The sequence below is a fragment of the Staurois parvus genome, unplaced genomic scaffold, assembly GCF_062004578.1.
Source record: "Staurois parvus isolate SC_StPar_1 unplaced genomic scaffold, SC_StPar_1.0 ptg000092l, whole genome shotgun sequence".
Taxonomy (NCBI): Eukaryota; Metazoa; Chordata; class Amphibia; order Anura; family Ranidae; genus Staurois; species Staurois parvus.
In genome coordinates this window covers 2,182,419-2,199,162 of record NW_028317888.1, presented here as the reverse complement: position 1 = coordinate 2,199,162, position 16,744 = coordinate 2,182,419, and the positions used below count along the sequence as shown (strand labels likewise).

General features: G+C 44.4%; 1 protein-coding gene across 1 annotated transcript in view; it reads left to right on the top strand.

Annotated features, from left to right (window-relative positions):
* Positions 1-16,744, top strand: part of LOC149468115 (uncharacterized) — a 368,056-nt gene that overhangs the window by 307,522 nt on the left and 43,790 nt on the right. The gene's annotated exons all lie outside the window — the stretch shown is intronic.

Below are 16,744 nucleotides of genomic sequence, written 5' to 3'. Positions count from 1 at the left end.
AGGGGATTATAGGACGAGGGTCCCCACCCCCTCTATCACTCATCGCCATCTTCCCAACACAAGAAGTACTGCACTTCCTTATTTAGTCCATGATTTAGTCATGAAGAAAAGCGGGGCTGAGCCCCACCAGAGGTCAGAGAGTGAGGATGGGGGGAGAACAACCAAGATGAAGACTAGACTGATCCTGAAGACCACCATCATTGGGGGATTGACTCCTCCCTCATTATCACTTTCTGTTTAAGGGTCCAAAGTTGGAGGATGTTATCACATTATTATCACCATGTAAAAGTCTGTGCTCCAATCACATCGTCCGATATAAAATGTCCAGCTGGTAGAACAAAAGATAATCCATATTATGTGTATATATAGCAGTGGGGGGAGGGGGAGGGGGAGAGCAGAAGTCAGGACTATGGAATGTACAACATAGAGTATATAGTGCAGGGGTCAGGAGTATGTAATGTACAACATAGAGTATATAGTGCAGGGGTCAGGAGTATGTAATGTACAACATAGAGTATATAGTGCAGGGGTCAGGAGGATGTAATGTACAACATAGAGTATATAGTGCAGGGTCAGGAGTATGTAATGTACAACATAGAGTATATAGTGCAGGGTCAGGAGTATGTAATGTACAACATGGAGTATATAGTGCAGGGGTCAGGAGTATGTAATGTACAACATAGAGTATATAGTGCAGGGGTCAGGAGTATGTAATGTACAACATAGAGTATATAGTGCAGGGGTCAGGAGTATGTAATGTACAACATAGAGTATATAGTGCAGGGTCAGGAGTATGTAATGTACAACATGGAGTATATAGTGCAGGGGTCAGGAGTATGTAATGTACAATATACAGTGTAAGGGTCAGGACTCATAATATTGGTATTCAGTAATCAGTGGAATATTAAATGTTTACTGTAGACAAGTTGCAGAGATCCCACACCGCTGCCTCCCATCTCCTGAGACTGCACTCAGTGACTTGGGTCTGAGACACTACAGACATATCCCTCCACCCGGCACAGCCAGCAGACCACAGAGCAAGGAACCCTGGGAGAAATGTTCTGTCAGAGATCTTAATAGATCTGGACATGAGGAAGGACACCCAATACACACACCCCAGGTGCCTAGGTCTAGTAACACTTATGGTGAAATGAACATTTTGCTGCCAGCTGAACCCCAGAACCTCCATAAATCCAGTCTAGATACATAAATTGTGTCTGCAGCACAGAGAAGGAAGATTATCCGAGAGAAATCCAGGAATACAGGACGGGGAACACAGCTCAGGAAAGTGACCAGGGGATTACAGGCTGATATCACCCAGTCCCCGCCCTACTCTGGACCAATCAGTGAGCAGTATGGGTGGAGGAATGGATTTAGTGTTCATGACCCACCTGTGCTGATCTCTGTAGGAGTGTCCTCCTCTATAAATGTCCCCGTTATTCCATCCTCCTCCATAGACTGCTGATCATCCCTCACATACGCCTCTTCTTCTTCTGCTTTCACCTCAAATTCTATATCGATTGGATCTCCACTCTAAATCAAGGAAATGAGAGAAAATATCATCGGTAAAATGTAAGATTTATGATTGTGACATCACACAAAATCCACACATTGTCTCCCTTTACAGAAGCAGATCACATGTGATATGTCGGTACATTTCCCCTAAATACCGCATGCCATCCTGAAACTGTCCATTTCCTATCCCGTGTTGCGGTATTGACCACAAACACTGAACATGCTCAGTAAATACCGCATGAACAGGCGTTACATTCACAGAAGGAAATAAAGAATGAAATGCATGCGGTCATTAATTAGTGGTGGAGACATGCGGCATTCAGGAAATGTGTACTGCTTGGGAAAGAGTGGGCGGCCGCTGGCATCCTTAACAACCAGTAAACAACATGGTTGTTAGGGAGCGAGCGGCCGCTGCGTCCTAACCAACCGATAAATTAAAAAAAAAAATTACCGGCAACAAAATATTAAGAAAATGTTGTAAGGTCCCCCCCCCTGGGGTCTGGTAAGGATTTTGAGGTGGACCCCTTGCCTAAATGAAAGAAACACATACCAGACCCCTATCTGAGCATGCTGCTGGCAGGTCAGGAAAGGGGGGGATGAGCAAGCGACCCCCCTCCTGAAACATACCAGGCCACATGCCCTTAACATGGAGTGGATGCTCTGGGGCGGGGGGGTTTTGCTCCCCCAGAGCACCTTGTCCATGTTGATGGGGACAAGGGACTCTTCCCCACAACCCAGGCTAGTGGCTGTGGGGGTTTGCAGGCAGAGGACTTACAAAATGTAACAAGGGGGCCCTCAGATCCCTCACCCCATGTGAACGAGTATGGGGTACATGGTACCCCTAATTATTCACCCCCAAAAAGTATTCTGTTAAATAGACAGCAGGCAGTTTTTGACAAGTCCTTTATTAAAAAGCAAAACTAAAGCAAAATGTCCCCCCCGGTGTAGATCCATCATCAATCACGATGCTCGCTGTCACCGCTGACTCGGAAAGAAAAGCTCCGCTCCCAATGAAGACTCCCCTCTGTCTGACAGCTCTGCTACCTCCTGCCACTAAATATACTGAGGGACGGTGCCACTCGGTGATGTCACTGACCGGGGTATGTTGTATTGGTGATGTCACTGACCGGGGCATGTTGTATTGGTGACGTCACTGACCGGGGCATGTTGTATTGGTGACGTCACTGACCGGGGCATGTTGTATTGGTGACGACACTGACCGGGGCATGTTGTATTGGTGACGTCACTGACCGGGGCATGTTGTATTGGTGACGTCACTGACCGGGGCATGTTGTATTGGTGACGTCACTGACCAGGGCATGTTGTATTGGTGACGTCACTGACCGGGGCATGTTGTATTGGTGACATCACTGACCGGGGCATGTTGTATTGGTGATGTCACTGACCGGGGCATGTTGTATTGGTGATGTCACAAGAAGGCAATGACAGTGAGTATCGTGATTGGATCATCGATGGATCTACATCAGGGGGATATTGTTCTTTATTTTTGTTTTTTCAAAAATGACTTCGTTTTTTCTTAAACTACTTTTTTTTGGTGAATGAATAGGGGTACTATGTACTCTATACTCATTCACATTGTGGGGGGCCGGGATCTGGGGGCCTCCATGTTAAAGGTGACTTCTAGATTCCAATATGCCCCCCACAACCACTGGCCAGGGTTGTGGGGAAGGACCCTTGTCCCCATCGACATGGGGACAAGGTGCTTTTGGGAGGATAGAGCGCCCCTGCCCTGAAGCACCCACCCCATGTTGAGGGTATGTGGCCTGGTATGGTTCAGGAGGAAGGTGGGCACTCACTAAGGGTCTGGTATTGATTTTGGAGGGGAAACCACGCCTTTATTTTTATTATTTTGGCATCGGGGATCCCCTCAAAATCCATACCAGACCTGTCACAGCTGTCAGCGGGGAACTTGGTGGCCGTCCGCTCCTTGTTTACTGGTTGCTGAGGACACTGGCGGCTGCCCTCTCCTTAACAACAAGCTATTTCCAAGTGTTGCTATGGACACCAGTGGTAAATTACCCGCAGGCTTCACTACTAAAAAACAGAATGCAGCATCTTACTACATACTGGGATACGGGAAGATACCGCTTTGTGATTGGAGCCCATAGTCTCTACAAGTCCATGTTCTAGATTCTCCATCCCACCAACCTTGTAATAGTGAGGGATGGTGTGACCTTCCTGTGTGGAATCCCGGGAATACAGAGGACGGGGACATCTCTGTGGTGGGTTCCTGGTATTAGGTGGCTCCATCATATCCTTGTGTCCTTCTGAAAACTCCTCCATCACTCCATACTCCTCATCCTCCTCTTTATACTCTTCCTTAACATCAATATTCTCATCCCCGAGGATTCCACTCTGAAAGATATAATAAAACATTCATTGTAACAAACATGCTGTGTATAAATCACAACTACCAATAATTGTCATCATCTACCTGATGATGGTGAGGGATGGTGTGACCTTCCTGTGTGGAATCCCGGGAATACAGAGGACGGGGACATCTCTCTGGTGGGTTCCCATGACTGGATCCATCTGTAGGAAACACACACACTGACTGAATCCATTGTTTCTATGTGTTTATCAGATGATGGGGGATCTAGGTGGATCCTCCGTACTGCTCTCTCCTTTACAATAAAGTCTCCTCTTACCCGGTGATGTGAGGGGCGGCTGATTGTCCATCATGACGTCCTTGTAGAGATCCTTGTGTCCTTCTAAATACTCCCACTCCTCCATGGAGAAATAGACAGTGACACCCTGACACCTTATAGGAACCTGACACACACAATGATACAGTCACCATCCAGACACATCCCTTGTCTGTTACTGGAGAATGTCCCAGAATTCCCGGCACCGCTCACCTCTCCTGTCAGCAGCTCCATCATCTTCTTGGTGACTTCTAGAATCTTCTGTGTCTTCTGTCTTGTAGGGATCAGGGGTGGAGGTGGGGGGATAGTGATGGGATTCTGGATTCTCAGGGATCTTGTGGTCATACGATGAGATCTCCTTCTGGTGTCATTGTCGGTAGATTTCTTCATGACTCCTGTACAGTTCTGTGTGATACAAAGATAAATCTCACTCTCCCATAATCCCTCCCTTCTATGGTCAGCTCTAGATTTATTCTCCAGGGATTGGCCACAATGTGCCGACTCAGCAAAGGACAGACATCTCCATCCAATGATATGATGACAATGGGGTCAGATTTATAGCTCCTTCTAGAAGTCATATAATAGAGTCACTAATGGTTTACTAGTAAGGCTCACTGACCCACCAGGAAATGTCACCCATGGATTTAGTGGTCAGTGGGCGTGGCATGCTGGTAATCATGGGTCTCCTTGATTGGACTAAAGCTGAGATTGTTCTCTTCTATAACCAATGCCGCCATCTTGTTCTATAACCAAATCTCATAGAGTCCGGACACTTTATGTATTCATAGTACTTGTGTGGATGTCGTTATTGATTACAGAACATCAGAAGACTTCAAGTGACTCTGAATCCCTCCCAGTGTACAGCCAAGTCAGATTTAACCCCTTCATTACACTCACCTCTCCAGTCAGCAGGCTGAGGATCTCCAGGGTGAGCTTCAATATCGTCTCATTCCGGGGAAATTCCTTCCTTACAATCTTCACAAAACCCAAAGTCTGCTGATGGTCCATCATGACGTCCTTGTAGAGATCCTTGTGTCCTTCTAAATACTCCCACTCCTCCATGGAGAAATAGACAGTGACACCCTGACACCTTATAGGAACCTGACACACACAATGATACAGTCACCATCCAGACACATCCCTTGTCTGTTACTGGAGAATGTCCCAGAATTCCCGGCACCGCTCACCTCTCCTGTCAGCTGATGGACCATCATGGTGGTCAGTTCCAGAATCTTCTGCTCTTTCTCCCTCTCAGGTATCAGAGAATGAGATGGAGGCACCATGGTGAGGCTCCGGGTTCTGCTCCATCCTCCTGAGATTGGCTCCCCACTAGACTTCTTCTTTACAACATAATCCTACAGATCAGGAGACAAATAAAACAATATCAACCACCTGACATCATCTAAATGTGTGCAAAAATAAAATGGTCTATTGACCAGAATAGACAAGAGTGATGTCATGTGACCTCCCAGAATCCTCCTCACCTCTCCGGTCAGGTCTGTGTTTTATTAATAGAGATAAGAGTGATGTCATGTGACCTCCCAGAATCCTCCTCACCTCTCCGGTCAGGTCTGTGTTGTATTAATAGAGATGAGAGTGATGCCATGTGACCTCCCAGAATCCTCCTCACCTCTTTGGTCAGTGTTTTTTTAATACAGATCAGAGTGATGTCATGTGACCTCCCAGAATCCTCCTCACCTCTCCGGTCAGCAGGTAGATGATCTCCAGGGTGAGGTTTAGTATCTTCTCAGTCATGTGACTCCGGTCCTCCTCCATCCTCATTGGTGGGGTCATGTGATCTATACAGGTCTCCTTGTAGACGGATAACTTTGGGAAATGAAAGTAAGAATGATTTGGATGGTATTGGTCACACAATAATAGGATGTGGATGTGAGGGGGGAATAGGAGGGTTGCTGGACATTGAAGAACTACTCCCCCCATGGGAAGACATTTTGTTTGGACTGTTTAGTGTTTACTACAATTTTGGGGTCCGGGGCCCCTTTTCTCTGTTGGGTTTGTTTGGTCTCTGAACTGGTTTTGATGAGTTTTAGATCTGCAGACAAGGAATGATAAATCTGATCCTTCCTATGACTAGTTTGCTCTGAGGCAGTGCTGTGAGGTCAATGTCGGCTCATCATGCAGGGATGGTCACTTTACATCACCCGACGCCCGGGATATGTAGTTCTGGGGGCCGGGCAAGTATTGTGTTTAATCTTTATCCCTGCTGAGGGCAAGCCGCAGGGCTCTCCTTTCAGGTGCCAGCCTCTGACACCCCGTGTGTGTGAACCTCTCCTGTACTTACTATGCTTTCCCGGCTCTGCTTGCCCATCTGTGGGCCCGGGTCAGCGGGTGTCGGAGGGTAGAGGGGACGGAGGAGAGCGGACACGTTCACTCCCTTCTTGTCCTGACCCAGAAGTGACGTTATGACAGATTTCCCGACCATCGAGGCCGGCAAAGAATGTAATGCGGTGCGATGTGCTCTACATTACATCCAATGGAGTACAGGGGAACATTGGGGGTCTTTTAGACCCTGGATGTCTCAATAAAGAGAACCTGTCATCAAAAGTCATCACATAGAGGACTTTGTCCCATTAAGTAAAAATGCTTTTTTTTAATTGTAAAGAATTAAAGTTACACCCAAGTACATAACTCCTACCCCCCACCCCCACATATATGCACACCCAAACGTAAGAGCACACGCTGGAGGGCCTACACGTGATAACATTGATTGTGATACACGTTACATATCGCCGGTCACACCAGAATGAGAGGATAATTCTAGGAGCAGACCTCCTCCGTACTCTATACTGATGACCTAGAAGGGGCTATAAATGTGTCACCTATAGATAATACCGGGGACTAAAGGTTGTCACCATTTCAGCACACACAACTTAAGGTTTGACATGTTGGATATCTATTTACTCGCTGCAACCTCGGCTTTTATATTTTTACACATAAATGGGTCATTTATTGCTTTTTGTGCCCTGAAATCAGCTTAAGTGTATTTTTTAGTGAAATTTGGCATTTCCTAGACTTTGTGATAATATTTTGTGACATAAAAAATTAGAACTGCCGCTATTTTATTCTCTAAAGTCTCTACTTTCAGAAAATCGATATTTGGGGGGTTTTGTGTCATCTTCAGGATAAAATGATTTTTTAAATGTGCAAAAAAGGCTCTGAGAGTGAAAGGAGGAAGGATAAGCCGGACACTCCCCTTTCCTGAGGAGCAGCCAATCGGTTCTCATTACACTGCAAGGTCTCTCCCCTCCCTGCTAGTCCCCGGGTGCGGTGCTGGAGACAGGTGGGGGAGGGGAGGAGGAGATAAACAGAACAATGTTACACATATTACACATTTAAGTTGCTATAAAGCCCCTTTCATTGCTTAAACCCCCCAACATTCCTAAAAGAGCCTCAGATTTATATACATTTGTTGTAAATAGGAAATTACATCTTATTACCTCCTCTGCTGCCACTTCCACCAACGTCTCTGATATACTTTTTCCCGCCTCACCTCTCATCTGGAACTTCCTGTCTGTGCCTGACATCACTTCCTGTCTATACCTGACATCACTTCCTGTCTATCCTTGACATCACTTCCTGTCTGCATTCCATAAAGACTTCCTGTGTGAGTATAGGTGAGATCCCCACCTTGTGGAGTTCAGAGGAACTGCAGCCCCGAGATCCATCCCATAATCCCCCTTCCTGTATAATATGTACCTTACAGGGATACTACGGGAGATGAAACATTACTGAATAAAGGAAGAAGAAATAAATGTAACTCTTATGTAACCAACTGTTCAACAAACATCTCTTATTACATATAGAAAAGTCTTACAAACACAGAACACAAAATACAAATGTATAGCTAATGAGAGCGATCCCGCCAAACCTGATCCTTCTGGGGGGGACAATGCAAAAATATATATCAATCCACTCATAATGACATCATCTTCTGGGAGTGTCTGCACATCCATCCATTTCATACACATTTCATTGTCTCAACGGATCTCCTGCAGCCTATTAGCACCCATTTCCCTCTCTATGTCTCAGCGGATCTACTGCAGCCTATTAGCACCCATTTCCCTTTCTATGTCTTAGCGGATCTCCTGCAGCCTATTAGCTCCCATTTCCCTTTCTATGTCTCAGAGGATCTCCTGCAGCCTATTAGCTCCCATTTCCCTTTCTATGTCTCAGCGGATCTCCTGCAGCCTATTAGCTCCCATTTCCCTTTCTATGTCTCAGCGGATCTCCTGCAGCCTATTAGTGCCCATTTCCTTCTCTATGTCTCAGCGGATCTCCTGCAGCCTATTAGCTCCCATTTCCCTTTCTATGTCTCAGCGGATCTCCTGCAGCCTATTAGCACCCATTTCCCTTTCTATGTCTCAGCGGATCTCCTGCAGCCTATTAGCGCCCATTTCCCTCCCTATGTCTCAGCGGATCTCCTGCAGCCTATTAGCACCCATTTCCATCTCTATGTCTCAGCGGATCTCCTGCAGCCTATTAGCTCCCATTTCCCTCTCTATGTCTAAGCAGATCTCCTGCAGCCTATTAGCTCCCATTTCCCTCTCTATGTCTCAGCGGATCTCCTGCAGCCTATTAGCTCCCATTTCCCTTTCTATGTCTCAGCGGATCTCCTGCAGCCTATTAGCTCCCATTTCCCTTTCTATGTCTCAGCGGATCTCCTGCAGCCTATTAGCGCCCATTTCCCTCCCTATGTCTCAGCAGATCTCCTGCAGCCTATTAGCACCCAGTTCCCTCTCTATGTCTCAGCAGATCTCCTGCAGCCTATTAGCTCCCATTTCCCTCTCTATGTCTCAGCGGATCTCCTGCAGCCTATTAGCACCCATTTCCCTCCCTATGTCTCAGCAGATCTCCTGCAGGGTATTAGCACCCATTTCCCTTTCTATGTCTCGGCAGATCTCCTGCAGCCTATTAGCTCCCATTTCCCTCTCTATGTCTCAGCGGATCTCCTGCAGCCTATTAGCACCCATTTCCCTCTCTATATCTCAGCAGATCTCCTGCAGCCTATTAGCACCCATTTCCCTCTCTATGTCTCAGCGGATCTCCTGCAGCCTATTAGCACCCATCTCTATGTGACACATTACAACAAGCAGTCACAAAGGTAAATGTAAAATAAAAGCAGAGAGGGAGAGAAGGCTGATAAAGCAGCTCATCGATGAGAGGTACATAAGAACATACAATGTCAATACAAAACAGTGACATGGCCATCAATCACAAACGATCGGAGCAGACAGATCGGTGTCATAGGTGTCCCGTGGGTCCTGAACTGCCTCCAGCGCAGGGACAGTAGCAGGGTGTAAAGCAGGTAGGTACTCCAACTTTCTCATTTCTGCTCTGACCTTCATCAGTGCCGGTAACATGGGGGACATAGAAGACAGCCAATGCATGGGAATGGATCTCCTGGCTGCCCTCAGAATGGAGGTGGAAAGTTTCCTCGCACATTTAGAGATGTTGTGGTGGTTTATGTAAGGATATATATTATTTATAAAGGGCGTGTCCCTTTCCCTTAGATGAAATATTACAGTGCCTCCAGCCGTTAAAATACGGCAAATATTTAGTAAACCAATAAATTGGACACCTTGATAATTTGATCACCACTTATTATTATACCTTGAATTCTTTTAGCCAATATGATTTCGTACCATACACACAAAATTTGCCTTATAATAGATAAATATAAAAATTTATTTATGTACAAAAATTATATATATATTAACACAAAACACAAAAGACTGGTGATAAATGAATATTGGTACACACAATCAAAAATATATCCTACCAATGTAAGACACACTAATAATGTCTCTAACTAATTACATCAATCACAAATTTTAATGATATGATATTTATTAAATTTATTAATAATTAATAATTTCGAATATCTCAAAGGTTATATTCTTACACGCCGTGGCCATAGGCTTGCAAGAAGTAAGCCCTTGATATATGATACTCTGGTTATTAATATTCAATAAATTATGAAATATGGAAAAATTTATAATATGGCAATCAACAATTTTTTTAACAGTAACACAGTATCTGACTACATATATCTAACTATCCAATATTGTTGTAATACACTACGGTAATTTTTATGATTCTACACAACAGAGAAAGTAATGAATACAAATCAAATAAACATCTCACCACACCCGGACGTCAGACTAGGCAGCTCTCCCGTGGATTTAGCTGGCAGTGGAACGCCTTTAGACTGATATATAGGCAAGTGATAGATTCAATAGGGGAGAATGTAGGAAGTTATAAGTTTAGAGGTTTAAAGTTTTAGGAAGTTTGAAAAGATGGAAGAGTAGTTATTTCAGCAGAGATCTTCTTCAGATGTCAGGTCTTTCCATGAGGTCTTATGAGGGTTCTTCTTTTTCATGAGGTTTTTTTTATGTTACAGCACATGGGCTTTTTATATCCACTAGTCCATTGTTCTAAGATACCTTCCCACCAGGCTTCCTGATTGGCTAGTTGAGAAATGTGTGTACATAAGCTATTTCTCACCTGCCCGCCAGGTGGCGGTCATGTATCACAGAACAATGTGAGCATTTGAGATGACTCATACCTTGGGTGGAATCTTCAGGTAATTTCAGGAATAAAATATACGGCTCTATCCAGATATAGCAGTGATCATACCTATGATATTCTAAATAGGGACCATGGAATATAGGTGTATATTCGGTTATTCCTCCTTGAAGTATCATCCTGTTTGTTTCCTGATAAGACATGTAACTAATGCTAGTTTATAATACATCTTACTTCCCATCATCTCAATACTCAAGTTAGTGATATATAGTTCCCATTGCTGAGTATTTAGTGGTGTTTAAAGTCTATGACATCTTATTCATAATCTGTTTTTGTAGTACATTTTTGTAATGATATACAGTGAACTTTTAAACTTAAATGTCCTGAATTTCACCCCTTGGTTTCAGCATCAACATTTCCTCTGTTGTAGGGAAAAAATCTCTGTTTGCCTAGCCCTTGTATCGGACTCATAGTAAACAATTGTTAATGCTTTCACCCTTGGTGAACAATAGTAGATAGTAATAGTTTCAGAGGTTTGTTGGTTCATCACACTCTACAGGTTTTGGTTAAGCTTCCAAACAGTTGAGTTCCCGTCTCATTATTGTTGAAATGTTTACAAGTCAGAGTCCTATGTGTTTGACTTTCTGTAGATGCATTCTTCTCACTTCCATATACAAATAGTCCTTGTTGACAGTTTAAACATCCCATTGTCTTGGAAAAGTCTTAATTCCCTGTTCTCTTCATTTCTTTAACTAGAATTCTTGAAGGTTTAACCAAGACAAAATTAACTCTTAACATCCGGTTCTGCTGAGCTGTTTACTATATAACCTTATATCTTGATAAAAGTCATATTTTTGACATGATTCCAAAAGCCCACAACAAAATCCCCCTTTGTTTTTGGGGTACAGGCACGTGTATAGGGGTGTCTGTATCGAAAAACATGAGTGAGGCTTTTGGCTAGGGTGATTGTTCGTCTTCTCCGGTGAAGGGAATGAAATAATAAAAAAAAAATTTCCGATGATAAAATGGCAGCGGTCATGCTGGTTGTTCCTCAACTTGACTCGGCGTCTTTAGATGGACACTTCCGATGACGATCCTGGTCTTGTGATGAGGCCGGCCTGGCCTGGCACATCCACCTTGGGGTCCATGGGTCCTCCGCACGACGGATCTCTTAGACGGTCTCCTAGGCGGGTCTTTTCCTCTGGACTGGCCCTTGGTGGCCTTGGACATCAGGTTATCGTCTCCGGATCGATCTCTGGCATCTGGTCTTTCCCACAGGACATTATAGCTTCCTTCTAGGGTCCGGTCATTGACACCTCCGATCGCCGGTCTGGTCATAGTCTGGGCCTTCCTTTCTAAATTATTAAAATGAACAGTTTAAGTATGGGATATACATAAAATTATGTTACTGGATCCTGTAAGGCAAAAGATGAATTATATGTTTAAAGGAAGTTTAAGAATGAGCTCAATATCTCCAGATAGGAATTGGTGGGTTCAGTCTTCCAACAACTGCAATTGAGACTTCGGATGGCAAGCACGTAATTGATTGATGTGCACCCATCTATCACTGATTTCACCATACCGTGTCACCTGCAATTTATATGCGACCGGAGAGATTTTATCAATGATAGAGAACGGACCTTTCCAAGATGGAAGGAATTTCCGTTCCTTGATCTGGTCTCTTGCAAAGTTGTATAGATAGACCTTGTCACCAATCTCATATTCCTTCTTGGAGGTTTTGAGATCATAGTATGTCTTAGCACTAGTTGCAGCTCTTTCCAAATTTCGCTGGGCAAAGGCAAAAGCATATTGCAGATGTTTACGTAAATCCTCTATGTACTGGTGTGTGGTGGTAGCATTGATCAAATTTTGATCTGTAGTGCGATACAATAAGTGCTGGGGCAGTACCATCCGTCTACCTGTCATCAGTTCAAAAGATGACATTTTTGTAACTGTATTCGGAGTAGCCCTCAACGCCATCAGGACCAGCGGGAGTTTGACATCCCAATCTTTACCTGTTTCCTTAACAAATTTCTTAAGGACATTAACGATGGTCTGATTGTATCGTTCTACACCACCACTAGAGGCTGGCCGATAGGCGATATGCAATTTCCTTTTAACCCCCAAAATTTTCCACAATTTGGCCATCACTTCGCTAGTGAAGTGCGATCCTCTATCAGACTCTATCCTCTGAGGTAAACCAAAACGAGAAAATACATGATTTATTAGCAATGCAGCACATGTCTCGGAGCTATTATTTGGTGCTGGTATACATTCGACATACTTGGTGAATAAACATGTAACTGTTAACATATACCGATTTCCTCGTGAAGATTTTGTTACTGGCCCAATAAAATCCATCTGAAGGTCTGACCAAGGCATACATATCCCCCTCTTCTGGAGAGGTGCTCTGTGAGTTGGCTTGGTAGGTTGAAATTGGGGACATATTAGGCAACCTTGGCAGTATTCCTTCACATCACGTAACATATGAGGCCAGTAGGCATAATCCCGCAGGATCTCATACGTGATCTTCTCTCCACGATGACCGGAAGTGGGAGCATCATGGGCATGCTGTAGCATCAAACCTCTAAATTTAAGTGGGACGACCCATTGTTGTACGCCACCCTTTGAGGTTCGTATCAACAATCCCTGGTATAAAGAGAATTGGGATTTGGATTTCATTAAGATACGTAAATCCTCCTTCCCACTATATACTTCCTTATTTATGGGATTTTGGTTGGGATCTTCTATATGACTATAAAACAAGCCAATTATTGGGTCTTCTTTTTGGGCAGTAATTAAATCCTCACTAGGAGAATCGTGACTCCACTGTAATGCATTCGGATCACCAGCTGTTCTGGCCTGTTGCCTGGTGACAGCTTCAATCTGTACGGTACCTAAAAATTGGTCAATGTCTATCAGTTCACCGGTGATTGCCCCTTCCTTGGCTAGAGAATCGGCCAGATCGTTCCCTTCTTTCTCGGCACCTAGAACCTTGGAGTGGCCTTTGGTCTTCTTGAAGTGCAGGGTGAGATCATTGGACCTTACCAGTTCATCGATGTGACAAAAGAGCTTACCATGTTTCACGGGTTTGTGATTACTCTTGTTCATGTTGTTTCGCTTCCACCTAGGGAAATACTCCACAAAACTATTCCTGACGTAATTGGAATCGGTTATGATGGCACACTCTCTGATGTTGAACTCTATAGCCATCTCAACTGCTCTAAGAATTGCAGTAAGTTCAGCAACCTGACTGCTTTTTGGTCCAAGTTTGTATCCCACAGAAATTGGGGTGACACCTTGGGTCCAAACGATTCCAATACCTGCCACTAGTTGGAGCTGTTCCCCATCCTTGTGATGAAAAGCACAACCATCCACATATACACACGGCAGTTGTTTACAGTATTCTTCATCATAAACCTTGTAGGGAGAGAACAGTTGTTCTTCCAGAAAGTCAGTGTCCGGGGCCTCCATAGCAGGCGTAGTTGCGGAACAATCATGGAGCTCGGCTAGGCCCTGGGCTACTGGACTTTCCTTGTTCTGTTTGTACCGAATTTCAAGAGGCCACCCTTGCAAAGACAAAGTCCAAGCAGTGATGCGGCTATTAGACACATTTCCTCCCTTGATACGTTCACTCTTTAAATACTGTAAAGGCTGGTGTGCCGTTTCAACAATGATTCTCTCTCCCTGAATGTAACTGCGGAAATTCTGTAATGCCCACACGGTGGACAATAGAGCTTTTTCACAGTCACTGAACTTTACTTCAACCGGGGACAAAGTTTTACTGGCATAGGCAATCACCTTACTGACATCATCACGTTTCTGGTAAAGAACAGAACTCATACTTACCTGCGTAAACCCTGTCTCTAGATAGAAATTTTTACCCCCTTCGGGATATCCGAGACACGGCGCTTGTGTGAGACGTTCCTTTAATTCCTTCATGGCGTCCTCCTGTTTCTTACCCCACGACCATTCGACATCCTTCTTCAGTAGGTGAAGCAGTGGCTTGCTTATCTCGGCGTAATTGTCAATAAACTTACGCGAGTAGTTTACCATACCTAGGAATGATCTCAATTCTTTAAGGTTAGTAGGGACTTTACAGTTCAGAACCGCCTCAACTTTCTTCTTTTGTGGGTTCAAACCTTCAGCAGTAACTTCATGGCCTAGGAAGTTTACCTTCGTGCGACACCACTGGGCTTTTTGTAAGGACAGTTTTACTCCTGCTGCTTTTAATTGGCCCAGGACATGCCGAAGTTCTGTAATGTGTTTGGCCATATCAGTACTTTTGATCAGGATATCGTCCACATATGCCAACGTCCCCCTTTCGAAGGCGTCTGGCATGGCCTTGTGCATGAACACAGCAAATTCATGTCCGGAATTTATGAATCCGAAAGGCATTCGTACCCAACAATATTGTCGATTCCCAAAACTGAAGGCCAGTTTGTATTGGTCTTCCTCACTCACCTTTATGGTCCAATACCCCTGTGCACAATCCAAAGCTGTGAAAACTTGGGATCCTTGGAGCTGGGCGAGACACTGGTCTATGTATGGGACTGGCCATCCTGACATGTACACACGTTTGTTCAGCTGACGGAGATCAGCGCATAAACGCCATTGTCCATTGGGTTTTAAAATACCCAGGATCGGGTGGTTGTAGGAGCTGTGGATGGGCCTAATTATACCCCTTTCATGTAACTTCCTGATAATCTCAGCTAGAGATTCATAGGAAGCTAATGGTAACCTATACTGTCTTACGAATACTGGTGGGGCATCTGGATCTGTTTGGATCCTAGCGATGTGTAGGTCAGTAGTCCCACAATCGTAAGAATCCTTGGCAAAGATCTCTTGGAATTCAAGGAGAAGCTCTCGGAGCAATTGTCGGTCGAGATCACTGGCACACGCGTCGGCGAGGGCCACCATCTCTTCCACTAACTCCTTGAATCCAGGAAAGCTTTCCGGCTGACCTATCTCATATGCCTCTTCAAGTTTCGTGGTGAGGTCATTGGGTATGTGATGTGTGTGTGTGTTCTCCTGCCATCCAGGTTCTTTGGGGTACTCTTGTTCTTTGATTGGGTGATCAAAGACAATTGATGTCTCTTCGATTCGACAGGTGCCATCTTTAGAATCGAATGGATAAATGGACTCTATGGTGAAAATACCCTCTGGTAATGAATGGAATGTTTGTTCAATTAATTGTTCCTCCGACAAATATTCATCGGGGATGAGTCCAATCACCTGGTTAGTAACCCCAAAGGTATAATATTCAGTCTCTACCGCTAGACCAATAAGGGTCTCTTTGGGTAAGACGATGTCCTGATTGGACAGATTATGTACGTAAATGTACATCGGGGATTGATGTGTGTTGACTAGGGGCGTGTGTGTAATGTTCAGTCCCTCCCCCTGCATTTTATGGGAGAGGCATACTAATGCATCTGACCCCTTCAGTCTATGTCCCTTTTTAACTTGGATGGGGAGTATGAAATTATTTATGCCCTTAGGAATTGTAATCTTTTGGGCTACCTGGACTTCAACAGCATAAGGCATCTGTTGCTGGGATTTTAAAGCTAAGTCCAGATTTTGGTATTTTTCGGGGTCCCCCTTTAGTCGACTCCATAAACAGTCATTAATTAGGTCGACTTGCATTGCAAAGCGATGTAATATATCGTTGCCAAAATAAATTTTAGTTTGGGGATTATCCAAGACTAGGAACACATGGGTGGCTGTTTTGTTTCCTACAGTGACGTTTAAGAGACACCTAGCCATTGAATTGTGATCATCAGAGTCATCAAGGGAGTCTGAAATCCAATGACGCTGAGGTGTGGAGAAACGGATCATTTCCATTTCGGTCAGGTGTTTTATCAACCCATGGCTTACAAAGCTGTGTTCCTGTCTCAAATCTAGTTTGGCATATTTTGACCTATTAAGACCATTTATCCGGATGGGGATAAACAAGTCGCTGTTAACCCTTTCAATACCTGTCAAGAATTGGGTGTGATCTCCCCCTTTTCTTGGTTTAT